This window comes from Aegilops tauschii, chromosome 4 (genome assembly GCF_002575655.3).
Source record: "Aegilops tauschii subsp. strangulata cultivar AL8/78 chromosome 4, Aet v6.0, whole genome shotgun sequence".
NCBI classification, from domain to species: Eukaryota; Viridiplantae; Streptophyta; class Magnoliopsida; order Poales; family Poaceae; genus Aegilops; species Aegilops tauschii.
In genome coordinates, this window is record NC_053038.3 from 298,214,800 (window position 1) to 298,236,378 (window position 21,579).

The window sequence follows — 21,579 nt, forward strand, 5'->3', positions numbered from 1 at the left end:
CGCCGGAGGGGGCATCGATCACGGAGGGCTTCTACATCAACACCATAGCCTCTCCGATGAAGTGTGAGTAGTTTACCTCAGACCTTCGGGTCCATAGTTATTAGCTAGATGGCTTCCTCTCTCTTTTTGGATCTCAATACAATGTTCTCCCCCTCTCTTGTGGAGATCTATTCGATGTAATCTTCTTTTGCGGTGTGTTTGTTGAGACCGATGAATTGTGGGTTTATGATCAAGTTTATCTATGAAAAGTATTTGAATCTTCTGAATTCTTTTATGTATGATTGGTTATCTTCGCAAGTCTCTTCGAATTATCAGTTTGGTTTGGCCTACTAGATTGATCTTTCTTGCAATGGGAGAAGTGCTTAGCTTTGGGTTCAATCTTGTGGTGTCCTTTCCCAGTGACAGTAGGGGCAGCAAGGCACGTATTGTATTGTTGCCATCGAGGATGACAAGATGGGGTTTATATCATATTGCATGATTTTATCCCTCTACATCATGTCATCTTGCTTAAAGCGTTACTCTGTTCTTATGAACTTAATACTCTAGATGCATGCTGGATAGCGGTCGATGTGTGGAGTAATAGTAGTAGATGCAGGCAGGAGTCGGTCTACTTGTCTCGGACGTGATGCATACATGATCATGCCTAGATATTCTCATAACTATACTCAATTCTGTCAATTGCTCAACAGTAATTTGTTCACCCACCGTAAATACTTATGCTCTTGAGAGAAGCCACTAGTGAAACCTATAGCCCCCGGGTCTATTTTCCATCATATTTAATCTCCCGACAACAAGCTATTTCTGGCGCCGTTCTTATTTTGTTTTATTTACTTTGCATCTTTATCACAAAAATACCAAAAATATTATCTTATCATATCAATCAGATCTCACTCTCGTAAGTGACCGTGTATGGATTGACAACCCCTTATCGCGTTGGTTGCGAGGATTTATTTGTTTGTGTAGGTACGAGGGACTCGCGCGTAGCCTCCTACTGGATTGATACCTTGGTTCTCAAAAACTGAGGGAAATACTTACGCTACTTTGCAGCATCACCCTTTCCTCTTCAAAGGAAAACCAACGCAGTGCTCAAGAGGTAGCAAGAAGGATTTCTCGCGCCGTTGCCGGGAGGTCTACGCAAAAGTCAACATACCAAGTACCCATCACAAACCCTTATCTCCCACATTACATTATTCGCCATTTGCCTCTCGTTTTCCTCTCCCCCACTTCACCCTTGCCGTTTTATTCACCCTCTCTTTTCCGTTCGCCTCTTTTTCCGCTTGCTTCTTGTTTGCTCATGTGTTGGATTTCTTGTTTGTCACGATGGCTCAAGATAATACCAAATTGTGTGACTTTACCAATACCAACAATAATGATTTCCTTAGCACTCCGATTGCTCGTCTTACCGATACTGAATCTTGCAAAATCAATGCCGCTTTGTTGAATCTTGTCATGAAAGATCAATTCGCCGGCCTTCCTAGTGAAGATACCGCTACCCATCTAAATAGCTTCGTTGATTTGTGTGATATGCAAAAGAAGAAAGATGTTGATAATGATATTGTTAAACTGAAGCTATTTCCTTTTTCGCTTAGAGATCGTGCCAAAGCTTGGTTTTCGTCTTTGCCTAAAAATAGTATTGATTCTTGGAATAAGTGCAAAGATGCTTTTATCTCTAAGTATTTTCCTCCCGCTAAGATCATCTCTCTTAGAAACGACATTATGAATTTTAAGTAACTTGATCATGAACATGTTGCACAAGCTTGGGAGAGGATGAAATTAATGATACGTAATTGCCCTACTCATGGTTTGAATTTGTGGATGATTATACAAAAAATTTATGCCCGATTGAACTTTGCTTCTAGAAATCTTTTAGATTCGGCCGCGGGAGGCACTTTGATGGAAATCACTTTAGGAGAAGCTACTAAACTCCTAGATAATATTATGGTTAATTATTCTCAAAGGCGCACTGAAAGATCTACTAATAAAAAAGTGCATGCGATAGAAGAAATTAATGTTTTGAGTGGAAAGATTGATGAACTTATGAAGTTATTTGCTACTAGGAGTGTTTCTTCTGATCCTAATGATATGCCTTTGTCTACTTGATTGAGAATAATAATGAATCTATGGATGTGAATTTTGTTGGTAGGAATAATTTTGGTAACAACGCATATAGAGGAAACTTTAATCCTAGGCCTTATCCTAGTAATTCCTCTAATAATTATGGTAATTCCTACAACAATTCTTATGGAAATTTTAATAAGATGCCCTCTGAATTTGAGACTAGTGTTAAGGAATTTATGAACTCGCAAAAGAATTTCAATGCTTTGCTTGAAGAGAAATTGCTTAAAGTGGATGAATTGGCTAGGAACGTTGATAGAATTTCTCTTGATGTTGATTCTTTAAAACTTAGATCTATTCCTCCTAAGCATGATATCAATGAGTCTCTCAAAGCCATGAGAATTTCCATTGATGAGTGCAAAGAAAGAACCGCTAGGATGCGTGCTAAGAAAGATTGCTTTATGAAAGCGTGTTCTTCAAATTTCTATGAAAATAAAGATGAAGATCTAAAAGTTATTGATGTGTCCCCTATTAAATCTTTTTTTTGCAATATGAATCTTGATAATGATGGGACTGAATATGATCCACCTTTACCTAGAAGGCGTTCCAAAAATTCAGAGTTTTTAGATCTTGATGCTAAAATTGATAAAAGTGGGATTGAAGAGATCAAAACTCTAGATGTTAATGAACCCACTATTTTGGATTTCAAGGAATTTAATTATGATAATTGCTCTTTGATAGATTGTATTTCCTTGTTGCAATCCGTACTAAATTCTCCTCATGCTTATAGTCAAAATAAAGCTTTTACCAAATATATCGTTGATGCTTTGATGCAATCTTATGAAGAAAAGCGTGAGTTGGATGTTTCTTGTAACACCCCAGATGTAAAACTTCCATATTTGGCAATATATCCATGTTGATCTCCATCCAATTCCATTTGGGGTTCCATCTTTTGGTCTCATTTTGTTTTGTTATGTTGTTCTACTCATTTCATTGCCATGCTTACCTTGTCATATTGCATTTGTGCTTCTTGTCATATTCCTTTTAGCCATCATATGTTTGCATCATGTGCATATCAATGTTGTGTTGTGCTTATGTCAACTTGCATTTCCATGATATGCATGCATGATATGTTGTTGCATGTTCTATGTGTGATCCATGCATCACCACCTCCATGCATCACCACCTCTCCTTCTTTTTCTTTCTTTTAGCAAGTGCCATTTTACCCTCCTCCATTAATGTTCATCTTTGCCTCAATATTCTATCACCATGTTACTTTCCTCTCTGTCAAATTTCAGCTTTATCTAAGTTGTTTTGGTTAGGTTTTAAAATGGCTCAAGTTTGAATTCAATTCAAACTTGAATTATTTTACTTCCTCTAACAATTCCCAGGACAATTTTTTAAAATAAAGCAATACCTCAGGATCATGAGAATATCTTTATATATCTCATACACTTGTCCTATGTTCCTGTGCTTTTCTGTTTTGTTTTCTGTCTGTGGAAAATGAAGAGAGAGTAGTAGCCCAGTGTAGCAGCCCATCAACCAGCGCATGGAGCCCAACTCACACAGCAGCAGCAGCCCATCCAGCCCGCTAGCGACGGGAGCGTCGTCTCCCCTGTACGGTAGCTCATCCAGACGCGCCACGTTGACGAGCTCGTTGATTTGACGGCCGTCCGGCGCCCCTAGCCCCTATATATGGTGTCCTAGACCTAGCCCTAGTTCCCCTCGTCCACTTCCGTCCCTCTCTTGCCCTCGCCGCCGCCAGGTAGGTCTCCACGCGCCTCGCCGTCGCCCTGCCCACCATGACCCGAGCGAACAAGAGCTCGAGCTCGGGGTAGCCGTCCACGGCGCGCCTCCGACCCTCATGTTGCCGTGGAGAGGGCCGTCAAGTTCCTCTCTGTCCCCTTCCTCGACGCACGCGACGCCACGGCCCCTGGATCGACCTCCCCGGCCCCGTCTTCTTCCTCTGCTGCATCTACTTCTCGGACCCGAAGCCCCGCCAAGTTCAGAACTGTCGCGCGTCATCTCCGTCGAGTCCCCGGCCTCGTATTCTTGTCCTAGGTGAGCTAGGTAACCTCCCTTCCGTCCCTGATCCTTCTCGTGTCGTCTAGTTCACCGAAGGCGCCGCTCCTTCCATGTTTTTCCCGTGTTCTCGGTGCTCCGGCGAAACCTGTAGCTTTATTGTAGTTGATGTTGCTGTCGTAGCATGTCCATGCCCTCCACCCCGGATCGTCTCGCCGCACTGCTTCCCCGCGTTAGGTCACGCGCTCGCGCACTCATCCGCATGCAAACGCTCCTTCCCGTGGGCCTTTTCTTCCCTGCTTACCGTGCCTCGTCATGGACCCGAGCCGAGCGTAAACTCGTGCCCGAGTGCCTGCTCACTCGCGAGCCACCTCCACTCGCTCGTTGGAGTCCCCACAGGTTCCCGCACGCCCGCCATTGCTCTGCTCAGTGAGCCGTGCCTCCTAGCTCGTCGCCGCCGGCGCCGGTGATTTCTGTGTTGCCATGGCCAAAGGCTCGGCCTTCTGGGCCTGGTTCAAAAGGAGCCAAGCGCCTCTCTCAGTATACACACCTCCCTCTAGCGCACTCGTTAGCATGCCTCTTTCCTACCTAGGAAACCTGGGTTCGAGTCCCAGATTCCACGTTTTTAGTGGTGGCCTTTTATTTTCACTGTGACTATGACGCCTTGGTCCCACTGTCATCCACACACACTCACAGGCCCACATGTCATGCTCTCACATCCCTCGTATCTATTTCTTTTCCTTTATTAATCTTTTATTCCAGCGATTTCCATTTCTGGAATATGCTAGCTTTCCTTTTCAGGCAAGTCCAGATCTGGACATTCCAAATATGGAAATTGCCAATTCTGTCATATTCCCTTTTAGGGCAGTTTCTCACTTATAGCATTTGTGATGATTTTTCTACAGCAACCTAGACATATTATATATGTTTTTGGGGTAGAAAAATCCTACCAATCCAGTGGTGGCATTATTTTCTGCATTTAAGCAAGTTTGCATACATGTCATTTTACATCATGTTGCTCTTTTGGCATTTTTGTGTGATTTATTTCAAACATGCTATGAGGTTGTTTGGCACATGGTTAGCTTCATTTTCATGCCTACTCCATGCTAGATTTATTTCATGCCATGATATGCTATGTAGGGAGTTAATCAAGCTTGTTAACATGCCAACATGAATCTGTTTTTGCCATGTCCTGAAATTTCGCCAAGTCTGAATCTGTTTATAAATCTTGCTATGTTTGCATGGGTGTAATCATATTTTCTATGCCCTTTTGGCTCATGTCCAGTAAGGGAGTTTTGTTCTTTGTCTTTAGTATTAGCATGCCATACCTTTGTTTGCCATGATAAGTTCCTGTAGCATGTTGTTTGATAGCTCTAAACATTGCAACCTGATATTATTTTTGCCATGTCCAGTGAATTCTGCTAAGTCTGTGAAACTGATATTATTTACAATCTTGGCATGTCCTTTTGAGCATGTTCTAGTGATTCCTGGAGATAGCTCAGTGTTCATGTTTTGTCATGCTTTACCTGTACATCATGTCCATGCCTTTTGTTTTCATATTGAGGTGCTGTAGCATGTTGTTTTGATGCTTGCAAGATGCTTAGTTGCTGTTTTGGACAGCTTGTCCTTTAAACTTGTTTCATGTGTATGTGTTGAACCGCTGCTCCGTTTTGAGTGTGCTCTATATGAAACTTGCTTAGTTTTGCATGTAGCTTCATATTACCCTGTTGCATCCATGTTTTGAGTGTGTTTGCTTGATATTTGAATGCATTTTGCATCAACGCCATGTTTAACTTGTTTTGCTCTTATCTTCTAGGCCGTAGCTCCAAATTAAATGAACTTTATATGTAACTTGACTAGAATTTCGTGTAGATCATCTTGGTGCATCTTAGCTTGCTGTTTAACAACTTGAACATAAAGTTTATTCAGATCTGGACCAATTTCGAAATTTGCATATGAGGACTTACCGGAATTGTTATATGTTGTTTCCGGCCTCATTTAAACTTGCTTTGATGTGTTGCTCTTGTATGCATCATCTCTTGCCATGAGTAGCTTCATGTAGCCTTGTCATGCATCATACTTGGTTTAGCATCATTCCATGTTTATGTGATGGTTGTTTACTATGTTGTTTGCTTCTTTCCGGTTGTGCTCCTTCTCGTTAGTTCCTGTTTCGTTGCGATCGTGAGGATTCGTTCGTCTACGCTTGGTTCGTCTTCGTGGCTTCATCTTCTTCATGGACTCGTTCTTCTTCCTAGCGGGATTTCAGACAAGATGACCGTCACCTTGGATCTCATTACTATCATTGCTATGCTAGTTGCCTCGATGCTATCGCTATGCCGCGTTACCTACCACTTGCTTATCAAGCCTCCCAAATTGTCATGAACCTCTAACCTTTGTCACCCTTCCTAGCAAACCGTTGTTTGTCTATGTTACCGCTTTTGCTCAGCCCCTCTTATAGCGTTGCTAGTTGCAGGTGAAGATGAAGATTGCTCCATGTTGGATTATGTTTATGTTGGGATATCACAATATCTCTTATATTATTAATGCATCTATATACTTGGTAAAGGGTGGAAGGCTCGGCCTTATGCCTGGTGTTTTGTTCCACTCTTGCCGCCCTAGTTTCCGTCATATCGGTATTATGCTCCCGGATTTTGCGTCCCTAACGTGGTTGGGTGTTATGGGAACCCCTTGACAGTTCGCCTTACATAAAACTCCTCCAGCAAGGCCCAAAATTGGTTTTACCATTTGCCTCACCTAATCCTTTTTCCCCTGGGTTTCCGGAGCCCGAGGGTCATCTTTATTTTAGCCCCCCCTGGGCCAGTGCTCCTCTGAGTGCTGGTCCGAACCGAGTAGACTGTGGGGCCACCTTGGGGAAACTTGAGGATTGGTTTTACTCGTAGGATGTCTCATCCGGATGTGCCCTGAGAACGAGATATGTTCAGCTCCTATCGGGATTTGTCGGCACATTCGGGCGGTCTTGCTGGTCTTGTTTTATCATTGTCGAAATGTCTTGTAACCGGGATTCCGAGACTGATCGGGTCTTCCCGGGAGAAGGAATATCCTTCGTTGATCGTGAGAGCTTATAATGGGCTAAGTTGGGACACCCCTGCAGGGTATAAACTTTCGAGAGCCGTGCCTGCGGTTATGTGGCAGATGGGAATTTGTTAATATCCGGTTGTAGTAAACTTGAAGTAAACTCTTCTAAAATACACCAACCGCGTGCGTAACCGTGATTGTCTCTTTCCAGGGTTGTTCGAGAGGAGAATGCGGTTTTTTGGGTTATGTTTGACATAAGTAGGAGTTTAGGATCACTTCTTGATCATTACTAGTTGGCGACCGTTTGCTTAGCTCCTCTTCTCGCCCTTGTTTCGTAAGTTAGCCACCATACTGTGCTTAGTCGCTGCTGCAGCCTCACCACTTTACCCCTTCCTTACCCATTAAGCTTTGCTAGTCTTGATACCCACGGTAATGGGATTGCTGAGTCCTCGTGGCTCACAGATTACTACAACAACAGTTGCAGGTACAGGTTATGCGATGATCATGACGCGAGAGCGATGTTTACTTGTGTTGGAGTTCTCCTTCTTCTTCTTCGTCGATCTTGGGTTAGGTTCCTGGTCGGCAGCCTGGGCTAGCAGGGTGGATGTCGTTTGAGTTTCCGTTTGTGTTCATCCATAGTCGGATGTTGATCTTATGTATGACGTATTGATGTATCCTTGGGGCGTTTGTGCCTTTTGTATGTATCCCCATATATTACGTAATGTTGATGTAATGATATCCACCTTGCAAAAGCGTGTCAATATGCGGTTTTATCCTTGGTGGGACCTTCGAGTCTCTTTAGGATAGTATCGCATATTGGGCGTCACATTTCTGTTGGGGAACGTAGTAATTTCAAAAAAATTCCTACGCACATGCAAGATCATGGTGATGCATAGCAACGAGAGGGGAGAGTGTTGTCCACGTACCCTCGTAGACCGAAAGCGGAAGCGTTATCACAATGCGGTTGATGTAGTCGTACGTCTTCACGATCCGACCGATCAAGTACCGAACGCACGGCACCTCCGAGTTCAGCACACGTTCAGCTCGATGACGTCCCTCGAACTCCGATCCAGCCGAGTGTTGAGGGAGAGTTTCGTCAGCACGACGGCGTGGTGACGATGACGATGTTCTACCGACGCAGGGCTTCGCCTAAGCTCCGCAACGATATTATCGAGGTGAAATATGGTGGAGGGGGCACCGCACACGGCTAAAATATCGTATATCAATTGTGTGTAGAGGTGCCCCCTGCCCCCGTATATAAAGGAGCAAGGGGGAGGCCAGCTGCCTTTGGGCGCGCCAAGGAGAGGGGGGGAGTCCTCCTCCTAGTAGGAGTAGGACTCCCCTTTCCTAGTCCAACTAGGAAGAGAGGGGGGAAGGAAAGAGAGGGAAAGGGAGATGGAAAAAGGGGCTGCGCTCCCCTCCCCTAGTCCAATTCGGACTCCTCATGGGAGGGGGCGCGCCACCTCCTGGCTGCTGCCCTCTCTCTCCCCTCAAGGCCCACTAAGGCCCAATACTTCCCCGGGGGGTTCCGGTAACCCCTCCGGCACTCCGGTTTTATCCGAAACTTCTCCGAAACACTTCCGGTGTCCGAATATAGTCGTCCAATATATCAATCTTTATGTCTCGACCATTTCGAGACTCCTCATCATGTTCGTGATCACATCCGGGACTCTGAACAACCTTCGGTACATCAAAACATATAAACTCATAATATAACTGTCATCGTAACTTTAAGCGTGCGGACCCTACGGGTTCGAGAACTATGTAGACATGACCGAGACACCTCTCCGGTCAATAACCAATAGCGGAACCTGGATGCTCATATTGGTTCCCACATATTCTACGAAGATCTTTATCGGTCAGACCGCATAACAACATATGTTGTTCCCTTTGTCATCGGTATGTTACTTGCCCGAGATTCGATCGTCGGTATCTCGATACCTAGTTCAATCTCGTTACCGGCAAGTCTCTTTACTCGTTCCGTAATACATCATCCCGCAACTAACTCATTAGTCACAATGCTTGCAAGGCTTATAGTGATGTGCATTACTGAGTGGGCCCAGAGATACCTCTCCGACAATCGGAGTGACAAATCCTAATCTCGAAATACGCCAACCCAACAAGTACCTTTGGAGACACCTGTAGAGCACCTTTATAATCACCCATTTACGTTGTGACGTTTGGTAGCACACAAAGTGTTCCTCCGGTAAACGGGAGTTGCATAATCTCATAGTCATAGGAACATGTATAAGTCATGAAGAAAGCAATAGCAACATACTAAACGATCGGGTGCTAAGCTAACGGAATGGGTCAAGTCAATCACGTCATTCTCCTAATGAGGTGATCCCGTTAATCAAATGACAACTCATGTCTATGGCTAGGAAACATAACCATCTTTGATTAACGAGCTAGTCGAGTAGAGGCATACTAGTGACACACTGTTTGTCTATGTATTCACACATGTATTATGTTTCTGGTTAATATAATTCTAGCATGAATAATAAACATTTATCATGATATAAGGTAATAAATAATACTTTATTATTGCCTCTAGGGCATATTTCCTTCAGTCTCCCACTTGCACTAGAGTCAATAATCTAGATTACACAGTAATGATTCTTACACCCATGGAGTCTTGGTGCTGATCATGTTTTGCTCGTGGAAGAGGCTTAGTCAATGGGTCTGCAACATTCAGATCCATATGTATCTTGCAAATTTCTATGTCTCCCACCTGGACTAAATCCCGGATGGAATTCAAGCGTCTTTTGATGTGCTTGGTTCTCTTGTGAAATCTGGATTCCTTTGCTAAGGCAATTGCACCAGTATTGTCACAAAAGATTTTCATTGGTCCCGATGCACTAGGTATGACACCTAGATCGGATATGAACTCCTTCATCCAGACTCCTTCATTTGCTGCTTCCGAAGCAGCTATGTACTCCGCTTCACACGTAGATCCCGCCACGACACTTTGCTTAGAACTGCAGCAACTGACAGCTCCACCGTTCAATGTAAATACGTATCCGGTTTGCGATTTAGAATCGTCCGGATCAGTGTCAAAGCTTGCATCAACGTAACCACTTACGATGAGCTCTTTGTCACCTCCATAAACGAGAAACATATCCTTAGTCCTTTTCAGGTATTTCAGGATGTTCTTGACCGCTGTCCAGTGATCCACTCCTAGATTACTTTGGTACCTCCCTGCTAAACTTATAGCAAGGCACACATCAGGTCTGGTACACAGCATTGCATACATGATAGAGCCTATGGCTGAAGCATAGGGAACATCTTTCATCTTCTCTCTATCTTCTGCAGTGGTCGGGCATTGAGTCTTACTCAATCTCACACCTTGTAGTACAAGCAAGAACCCTTTTTTTGCTTGATCCATTTTGAACTTCTTCAAAACTTTGTCAAGGTATGTGCTTTGTGAAAGTCCAATTAAGCGTCTTGATCTATCTCTATAGATCTTAATGCCTAATATATATGCAGCTTCACCGAGGTCTTTCATTGAAAAACTCTTATTCAAGTATCCCTTTATGCTATCCAGAAATTCTATATCATTTCCAATCAGCAATATGTCATCCACATATAATATCAGAAATGCTACTGAGCTCCCACTCACTTTCTTGTAAATACAGGCTTCTCCAAAAGTCTGTATAAAACCAAATGCTTTGATCACACTATCAAAGCGTTTATTCCAACTCCGAGAGGCTTGCACCAGTCCATAAATGGATCGCTGGAGCTTGCACACTTTGTTAGCTCCCTTTGGATCGACAAAACCTTCTGGTTGCATCATATACAACTCTTCTTCCAGAAATCCATTCAGGAATGCAGTTTTGACATCCATTTGCCAAATTTCACAATCATAAAATGCGGCAATTGCTAACATGATTCGGACAGACTTAAGCATCGCTACGGGTGAGAAGGTCTCATCGTAGTCAATCCCTTGAACTTGCCGAAAACCTTTCGCAACAAGTCGAGCTTTATAGACAGTAACATTACCATCAGCGTCAGTCTTCTTCTTGAAGATCCATTTATTTTCAATGGCTTGCCGACCATCGGGCAAGTCAACCAAAGTCCATACTTTGTTCTCATACATGGATCCCATCTCGGATTTCATGGCTTCAAGCCATTTTGCGGAATCTGGGCTCACCATCGCTTCTTCATAGTTCGTAGGTTCGTCATGGTCTAGTAACATAACCTCCAGAACAGGATTACCGTACCACTCTGGTGCGGATCTTGATCTAGTTGACCTACGAGGTTCAGTAATAACTTGATCTGAAGTTTCATGATCATTATCATTAACTTCCTCACTAATTGGTGTAGGTGTCGCAGAAACTGATTTCCGTGATGATCTACTTTCCAATAAGGGAGCAGGTACAGTTACCTCATCAAGTTCTAATTTCCTCCCACTCACTTCTTTCAAGAGAAACTCCTTCTCTAGAAAGGATCCATTCTTAGCAACGAATATCTTGCCTTCGGATCCGTGATAGAAGGTGTACCCAACAGTCTCCTTTGGGTATCCTATGAAGACACATTTCTCCGATTTAGGTTCGAGCTTATCAGGTTGAAGTTTCTTCACATAAGCATCGCAACCCCAAACTTTAAGATACGACAACTTTGGTTTCTTGCCAAACCATAGTTCATAAGGCGTCGTCTCAACGGATTTCGATGGTGTCCTATTTAGAGTGAATGCAGCCGTCTCTAAAGCATAACCCCAAAACGATAGCGGTAAATCAGTAAGAGACATCATAGATCGCACCATATCTAATAAAGTACAATTACGACGTTCGGACACACCATTACGCTGTGGTGTTCCGGGTGGCGTGAGTTGTGAAACTATTCTGCATTGTTTCAAATGTAGGCCAAACTCGTAACTCAAATATTCTCCTCCACGATCTGATCGTAGAAACTTTATTTTCTTGTTACGATGATTTTCAACTTCACTCTGAAATTCTTTGAACTTTTCAAATGTTTCAGACTTATGTTTCATTAAGTAGATATACCCATATCTGCTCAAATCATCTGTGAAGGTGAGAAAATAACGATATCCGCCACGAGCCTCAATATTCATCGGACCACATACATCTGTATGTATGATTTCCAATAAATCTGTTGCTCTCTCCATAGTTTCGGAGAACGGTGTTTTAGTCATCTTGCCCATGAGGCACGGTTCGCAAGTACCAAGTGATTCATAATCAAGTGATTCCAAAAGTCCATCAGTATGGAGTTTCTTCATGCGCTTTACACCGATATGACCTAAACGGCAGTGTCACAAATAAGTTGCACTGTCATTATCAACTCTGCATCTTTTGGCTTCAACATTATGAATATGTGTGTCACTACTATCGAGATTCATTAAAAATAGACCACTCTTCAAGGGTGCATGACCATAAAAGATATTATTCATATAAATAGAACAACCATTATTCTCTGATTTAAATGAATAACCGTCTCGCATCAAACAAGATCCAGATATAATGTTCATGCTCAACGCTATCACCAAATAACAATTATTTAGGTCTAATACTAATCCCGAAGGTAGATGTAGAGGTAGCGTGCCGACGGCGATCACATCGACTTTGGATCCATTTCCCACGCGCATCGTCACCTCGTCCTTAGCCAATCTTCGCTCAATCCGTAGCCCCTGTTTCGAGTTGCAAATATTAGCAACAGAACCAGTATCAAATACCCAGGTGCTACTGCGAGCATTAGTAAGGTACACATCAATAACATATATATCACATATACCTTTGTTAACCTTGCCATCCTTCTTATCCGCCAAATACTTGGGGCAGTTCCGCTTCCAGTGACCAGTCTGCTTACAGTAGAAGCACTCAGTTTCAGGCTTAGGTCCAGACTTGGATTTCTTCTCCTGAACAGCAACTTGCTTGCTGTTCTTCTTGAAGTTCCCCTTCTTCTTCCCTTTGCCCTTTTTCTTGAAACTAGTGGTTTTACTGACCATCAACACTTGATGCTCCTTTTTGATTTCTACCTCCGCTGCCTTTAGCATTGCGAAGAGCTCGGGAATTGTCTTATTCATCCCTTGCATGTTATAGTTCATCACGAAGCTCTTGTAGCTTGGTGGCAGTGATTGAAGAATTCTGTCAATGACGCTATCATCCGGAAGATTAACTCCCAGTTGAATCAAGTGATTATTATACCCAGACATTTTGAGTATATGCTCATTGACAGAACTATTCTCTTCCATCTTGCAGCTATAGAACTTATTGGAGACTTCATATCTCTCAATCCGGGCATTTGCTTGAAATATTAACTTCAACTCCTGGAACATCTCATATGCTCCATGACGTTCAAAACGTCGTTGAAGACCCGGTTCTAAGCCGTAAAGCATGGCACACTGAACTATTGAGTAGTCATCAACTTTGCTCTGCCAGACGTTCATAACTTCTGGTGTTGCTCTTGCAGGAGGCCTGGCACCTAGCGGTGCTTCCAGGACGTAATTCTTCTGTGCAGCAATGAGGATAATCCTCAAGTTACAGACCCAGTCCGTGTAATTGCTACCATCATCTTTCAACTTTGCTTTCTCAAGGAACGCATTAAAATTCAACGGAACAACAGCACGGGCCATTTATCTACAATTAACATAGACAAGCAAGATACTATCAGGTACTAAGTTCATGATAAATTCAAGTTCAATTAATCATATTACTTAAGAACTCCCACTTAGATAGACATCCCTCTCATCATCTAAGTGATTACGTGATCCAAATCAACTAAACCATGTCCGATCATCACGTGAGATGGAGTAGTTTCAATGGTGAACATCACTATGTTGATCATATCTACTATATGATTCACGCTCGACCTTTCGGTCTTCGTGTCCCGAGGCCATATCTGCATATGCTAGGCTCGTCAAGTTTAACCTGAGTATTCCGCGTGTGCAACTGTTTTGCACCCGTTGTATTTGAACGTAGAGCCTATCACACCCGATCATCACGTGGTGTCTCAGCACGAAGAACTTTTGCAACGGTGCATACTCAGGGAGAACACTTTTATCTTGAAATTTTAGTGAGAGATCATCTTATAATGCTACCGTCAATCAAAGCAAGATAAGATGCATAAAAGATTAACATCACATGCAATCAATATAAGTGATATGATATGGCCATCATCATCTTGTGCTTGTGATCTCCATCTCCGAAGCACCGTCATGATCACCATCGTCACCGGCGCGACACCTTGATCTCCATCGTAGTATCGTTGTCATCTCGCCAACTTATTGCTTTTACGACTATCGCTACCGCTTAGTGATAAAGTAAAACAATTACATGGCGATTGCATTGCATACAATAAAGCGACAACTATATGGCTCCTGCCAGTTGCCGATAACTCGGTTACAAAACATGATCATCTCATACAATAAAATATAGCATCATGTCTTGACCATATCACATCACAACATGCCCTGCAAAAACAAGTTAGACGTCCTCTACTTTGTTGTTGCAAGTTTTACGTGGCTGCTACGGGCTTAGCAAGAACCGTTCTTACCTACGCATCAAAACCACAACGATAGTTTGTCAAGTTGGTGCTGTTTTAACCTTCCCAAGGACCGGGCGTAGCCACACTCGGTTCAACTAAAGTGAGAGAGACAGACACCCGCCAGTCACCTTTAAGCAACGAGTGCTCCCAACAGTGAAACCAGTCTCGCGTAAGCGTACGCGTAATGTCGGTCCGGGCCGCTTCATCTCACAATACCGCTGAACCAAAGTATGACATGCTGGTAAGCAGTATGACTTATATCGCCCACAACTCACTTGTGTTCTACTCGTGCATAGCATCAACGCATAAAACCAGGCTCTGATACCACTGTTGGGGAACGTAGTAATTTCAAAAAAATTCCTACGCACACGCAAGATCATGGTGATGCATAGCAACGAGAGGGGAGAGTGTTGTCCACGTACCCTCGTAGACCGAAAGCGGAAGCGTTATCACAACGCGGTTGATGTAGTCGTACGTCTTCACGATCCGACCGATCAAGTACCGAACGCACGTCACCTCCGAGTTCAGCACACGTTCAGCTCGATGACGTCCCTCGAACTCCGATCCAGCCGAGTGTTGAGGGAGAGTTTCGTCAGCACGACGGCGTGGTGACGATGATGATGTTCTACCGACGCAGGGCTTCGCCTAAGCTCCGCAACGATATTATCGAGGTGAAATATGGTGGAGGGGGGCACCGCACACGGCTAAAATATCGTATATCAATTGTGTGTAGAGGTGCCCCCCTGCCCCCGTATATAAAGGAGCAAGGGGGAGGCCGGCTGCCTTTGGGCGCGCCAAGGAGAGGGGGGGAGTCCTCCTCCTAGTAGGAGTAGGATTCCCCTTTCCTAGTCCAACTAGGAAGAGAGGGAGGGAAGGAAAGAGAGGGAGAGGGAGAGGGAAAGAGGGGCTGCGCCCCCCTCCCCTAGTCCAATTCGGACTCCTCATGGGAGGGGGCGTGCCACCTCCTGGCTGCTGCCCTCTCTCTCCCCTCAAGGCCCACTAAGGCCCAATACTTCCCCGGGGGGTTCCGGTAACCCCTCCGGCACTCCGGTTTTATCCGAAACTTCTCCGGAACACTTCCGGTGTCCGAATATAGTCGTCCAATATATCAATCTTTATGTCTCGACCATTTCGAGACTCCTCGTCATGTCCGTGATCACATCCGGGACTCCGAACAACCTTCGGTACATCAAAACATATAAACTCATAATATAACTGTCATCGTAACTTTAAGCGTGCGGACCCTACGGGTTCGAGAACTATGTAGACATGACCGAGACACCTCTCCGGTCAATAACCAATAGCGGAACCTGGATGCTCATATTGGTTCCCACATATTCTACGAAGATCTTTATCGGTCAGACCGCATAACAACATACGTTATTCCCTTTGTCATCGGTATGTTACTTGCCCGAGATTCGATCGTCGGTATCTCGATACCTAGTTCAATCTCGTTACCGGCAAGTCTCTTTACTCGTTCCATAATACATCATCCCACAACTAACTCATTAGTCACAATGCTTGCAAGGCTTATAGTGATGTGCATTACTGAGTGGGCCCAGAGATACCTCTCCGACAATCGGAGTGACAAATCCTAATCTCGAAATACGCCAACCCAACAAGTACCTTTGGAGACACCTGTAGAGCACCTTTATAATCACCCATTTACGTTGTGACGTTTGGTAGCACACAAAGTGTTCCTCCGGTAAACGGGAGTTGCATAATCTCATAGTCATAGGAACATGTATAAGTCATGAAGAAAGCAATAGCAACATACTAAACGATCGGGTGCTAAGCTAACGGAATGGGTCAAGTCAATCACGTCATTCTCCTAATGAGGTGATCCCGTTAATCAAATGACAACTCATGTCTATGGCTAGGAAACATAACCATCTTTGATTAACGAGCTAGTCGAGTAGAGGCATACTAGTGACACACTGTTTGTCTATGTATTCACACATGTATTATGTTTCCGGTTAATACAATTCTAGCATGAATAATAAACATTTATCATGGTATAAGGAAATAAATAATACTTTATTATTGCCTCTAGGGCATATTTCCTTCAATTTCTATCCCTAGAAGACTTTATGATGAGTGGGAACCTACTATTAAAATTAAGATTAAAGATCATGAATGCTATGCTTTGTGTGATTTGGGTGCTAGTGTTTCCACGATTCCAAAAACTTTGTGTGATTTACTAGGTTTCCGTGACTTTGATGATTGCTCTTTAAACTTGCACCTTGTGGATTCCACTATTAAGAAACCTATGGGAAGAATTAATGATGTTCTTATTGTTGCAAATAGGAACTATGTGCCCGTAGATTTTATTGTCCTTGATATAGATTGCAATCCTTCATGTCCTATTATTCTTGGTAGACCTTTCCTTAGAAAGATTGGTGCAATTATTGATATGAAGGAAGGGAATATTAGATTCCAATTTCCATTAAAGAAAGGCATGGAACACTTCCCTAGAAAGAAAGTTAAATTACCTTATGAATCTATTATGAGAGCCACTTATGGATTTCCTACCAAAGATGGCAATACCTAGATCTATCCTTGCTATTATGCCTAGCTAGGGGCGTTAAACGATAGCGCTTGTTGGGAGGCAACCCAATTTTATTTTTAGTTTTTTGCTTTTTTCTTCTGTTTAGGAATAAATATTTGTTCTAGCCTCTGGTTATATGTGTTTTTATGTTTTAGTTAGTGTTTGTGCCAAGTTAAACCTATAGGATCTTCTTGGATGATAGTTATTTGATCTTGCAGAAAATTCCAGAAACTTTCTGTTCACGAAAATAATTGTTAAAAATCACCAGAAGGTGATAAAATATTGATTCCAATTGCTGCTGATCAATAAACAAATTTTCTAGGTCGTCCTATTTTTGCTGATTTTTTGGAGTTCCAGAAGTTTGCGTTAGTTACAGATTACTACAGACTGTTCTATTTTTGACAGATTCTGTTTTTCGTGTGTTGTTTGCTTATTTTGATGAATCTATGGCTAGTAAAAGAGTTTATAAACCATATGGAAGTTGGAATACAGTAGGTTTAACACAAATATAAATAAAGAATGAGTTCATTACAGTACCTTGAAGTGGTCTTTTGTTTTCTTTCGCTAACGGAGCTCACGAGATTTTCTGCTGAGTTTTGTGTTGTGAAGTTTTCAAGTTTTGGGTGAAAGATTTGATGGATTATGGAACAAGGAGTGGAAAGAGCCTAAGCTTGGGGATGCCCATGGCACCTCCAAGATAATCTAAGGACACCTAAAAGCCAAAGCTTGGGGATGCCCCGGAAGGCATCCCCTCTTTCGTCTACTTCCATCGGTAACTTTACTTGGAGCTATATTTTTATTCACCACATGATATGTGTTTTACTTGGAGCGTCTTGTATGATTTGAGTCTTTGCTTTTTAGTTCACCACAATCATCTTTGCTGTACACACCTTTTGATAGAGACACACATGATTCGGAAATTATTAGAATACTCTATGTCCTTCACTTATATCTTTTGAGTTATATAGTTTTTGCTCTATTACTTCACTTATATCTTTTAGAGCACGGTGGTGGATTTGTTTTATAGAAACTATTGATCTCTCATGCTTCACTTTGATTATTTTGAGAGTCTTAAATAGCATGGTAATTTGCTTAAATAATCCTAATGTGCTAGGTATTCAAGAATAGTAAAAACTTTCTTATGAGTGTGTTGAATACTAAGAGAAGTTTGATGCTTGATGATTGTTTTGAGACATGGAGGTAGTGATATTAAAGTTGTGCTAGTTGAGTAGTTGTGAATTTGAGAAATACTTGTGTTGAAGTTTGCAAGTCCCGTAGCATGCACGTATGGTAAACGTTATGTAACAAATTTGAAACATGAGGTGTGATTGTCCTCCTTATGAGTGGCGGTCGGGGACGAGCGATGGTCTTTTCCTTCCAATCTATCCCCCTAGGAGCATGCGCGTAGTGCTTGGTTTTTGATGACTTGTAGATTTTTGCAATAAGTATGTGAGTTCTTTATGACTAATGTTGAGTCCATGGATTATACGCACTCCCACCTTTCCATCATTGCTAGCCTCTTCGGTACCGTGCATTGCCCTTTCTCACATTGAGAGTAGGTGCAAACTTCGCCGGTGCATCCAAACCCCGTGATATGATACGCTCTTTCACACATAAACCTCCTTATATCTTCCTCAAAACAGCCACCATACCTACCTATTATGGCATTTCCATAGCCATTCCGAGATATATTGCCATGCAACTTTCCACCGTTCCGTTTATCATGACACGTTCATCATTGTCATATTGCTTTGCATGATCATGTAGTTGACATAGTATTTGTGGCAAAGCCACCGTTCATAATTCTTTCATACATGTCACTCTTGGTTCATTGCATATCCCGGTACACCGCCGGAGGCATTCATATAGAGTCATACTTTGTTCTAGTATCGAGTTGTAATCATTGAGTTGTAAATAAATAGAAGTGTGATGATCATCATTTTCTAGAGCATTGTCCCAAGTGAGGAAAATAAAAAAAAGAGAGAAAGGCCATAAAAAAAAGAAGGCCCAAAAAAATCAGAGAAAAAGAGAGAAGGGACAATGCTACTATCCTTTTTCCACACTTGTGCTTCAAAGTAGCACCATAATCTTCATGATAGAGAGTCTCTTGTTTTGTCACTTTCATATACTAGTGGGGACTTTTCATTATAGAACTTGGCTTGTATATTCCAACAATGGGCCTCCTCAAGTGCCCTAGGTCTTCGTGAGCAAGCAAGTTGGATGCACACCCACTTAGTTTCTTTTGTTGAGCTTTCATATATTTATAGCTCTAGTGCATCCGTTGCATGGCAATCCCTACTCCTTGCATTAACATCAATCGATGGGCATCTCCATAGCTCATTGATTAGCCTCGTTGATGTGAGACTTTCTCCTTTTTTGTCTTCTCCACATAACCCCCATCATCATATTCTACTCCACCCATAGTGCTATATCCATGGCGCACGCTCATGTATTGCGTGAAGGCTGAAAAAGTTTGAGATTACTAAAGTATGAAACAATTGCTTGGCTTGTCATCGGGGTTGTGCATGATGAGAGCATTCTTGTGTGACGAAAATGGAGCATGACTAAACTATATGATTTTGTAGGGATGAACTTTCTTTGGCCATGTTATTTTGAGAGGACATAATTGATTAGTTAGTATGCTTGAAATATTATTATTTTTATGTCAATATTGAACTTTTATCTTGAATCTTTCGGATCTGAATATTCATACCACAATTGAGAAGAATTACATTGAAATTATGCCAAGTAGCATTCCACATCAAAAATTCTGTTTTTATCATTTACCTACTCGAGGACGAGCAGGAATTAAGCTTGGGGATGCTTGATACGTCTCCAACGTATCTATAATTTTTGATTGCTCCATGCTATATTATCTTCTATTTTGGACATTATTGGGCTTTATTTTACACTTTTATATTATTTTTGGGACTAACCTATTAACCGGAGGCCCAGCCCAGAATTGCTGTTTTTTGCCTATTTCAGAGTTTCGCAGAAAAAGAATATCAAACGGAGTCCAAACGGAATGAAACCTTCGGGAACGTGATTTTCGGAACGAACATGATCCAGAGGACTTGGACCCTACGTCAAGAAAGCTACCAGGAAGCCACGAGGTAGGGGCGCGCCCTCCACCCTCATGGGCCCCACGTTGCTCCACCGACGTACTCCTTCCTCCTATATATACCTACGTACCCCCAAACGATCAGATACGGAGCCAAAAACCTAATTCCACCGCCGCAACCTTCTGTACCCGTGAGATCCCATCTTGGGGCATGTTCCGGAGCTCCGCCGGAGGGGGCATCGATCACGGAGGGCTTCCACATCAACACCATAGCCTCTCCGATGAAGTGTGAGTAGTTTACCTCAGACCTTCGGGTCCATAGTTATTAGATAGATGGCTTCCTCTCTCTTTTTGCATCTCAATACAATGTTCTCCCCCTCTCTTGTGGAGATCTATTCGATGTAATCTTCTTTTGCGGTGTGTTTGTTGAGATCGATGAATTGTGGTCGATGTGTGGAGTAATAGTAGTAGATGAAGGCAGGAGTCCGTCTACTTGTCTCGGACGTGATGCCTATATACATGATCATGCCTAGATATTCTCATAACTATGCTCAATTCTGTCAATTGCTCAACAGTAATTTGTTCACCCACCATAAATACTTATGCTCTTGAGAGAAGCCACTAGTGAAACCTATGGCCCCCGGGTCTATTTTCCATCATATTTAATCTCCCGACAACAAGATATTTCTGGCGCCGTTCTTATTTTGTTTTCTTTCTTTGCATCTTTATCACAAAAATACCAAAGATATTATCTTATCATATCTATCAGATCTCACTCTCGTAAGTGACCGTGTATGGATTAACAACCCCTTATCGCGTTGGTTGCGAGGATTTATTTGTTTGTGTAGGTACGAGGGACTCGCACGTAGCCTCCTACTGGATTGATACCTTGGTTCTCAAAAACTGAGGGAAATACTTACACTACTTTGCTGCATCACCCTTTCCTCTTCAAGGGAAAACCAACGCAGTGCTCAAGAGGTAGCAAAGGGGAATCCAAATTTTCTTCGTTCTTTGCCCTGGAGTTTTTTTCTACGACGAACATACACCCTGCAAATCACTCTTTTCAAATTCGGCATTTTTGGGCTCATTTACCATATTTAGGGGATTATGTGCATTTTCTAGGCACTTAGCGCATATAAATCCAATTCAGCTACAGGTGCTCGGGTGTGATGTGAGGGACATGGATTGCCGTTCGATCGCGGCGCATCCTACGATGCACACGCGCGATCCGCGTGGTTGGGGTTCCGGCCAATCATAACGCAACATACAATAGGCTCAACGCACACTGTTTCCGGAAGTGATGGAGATGAACCGTGTGCGATAATGAATGAGCAAAATTGTAAGGGAAGCCAAATTT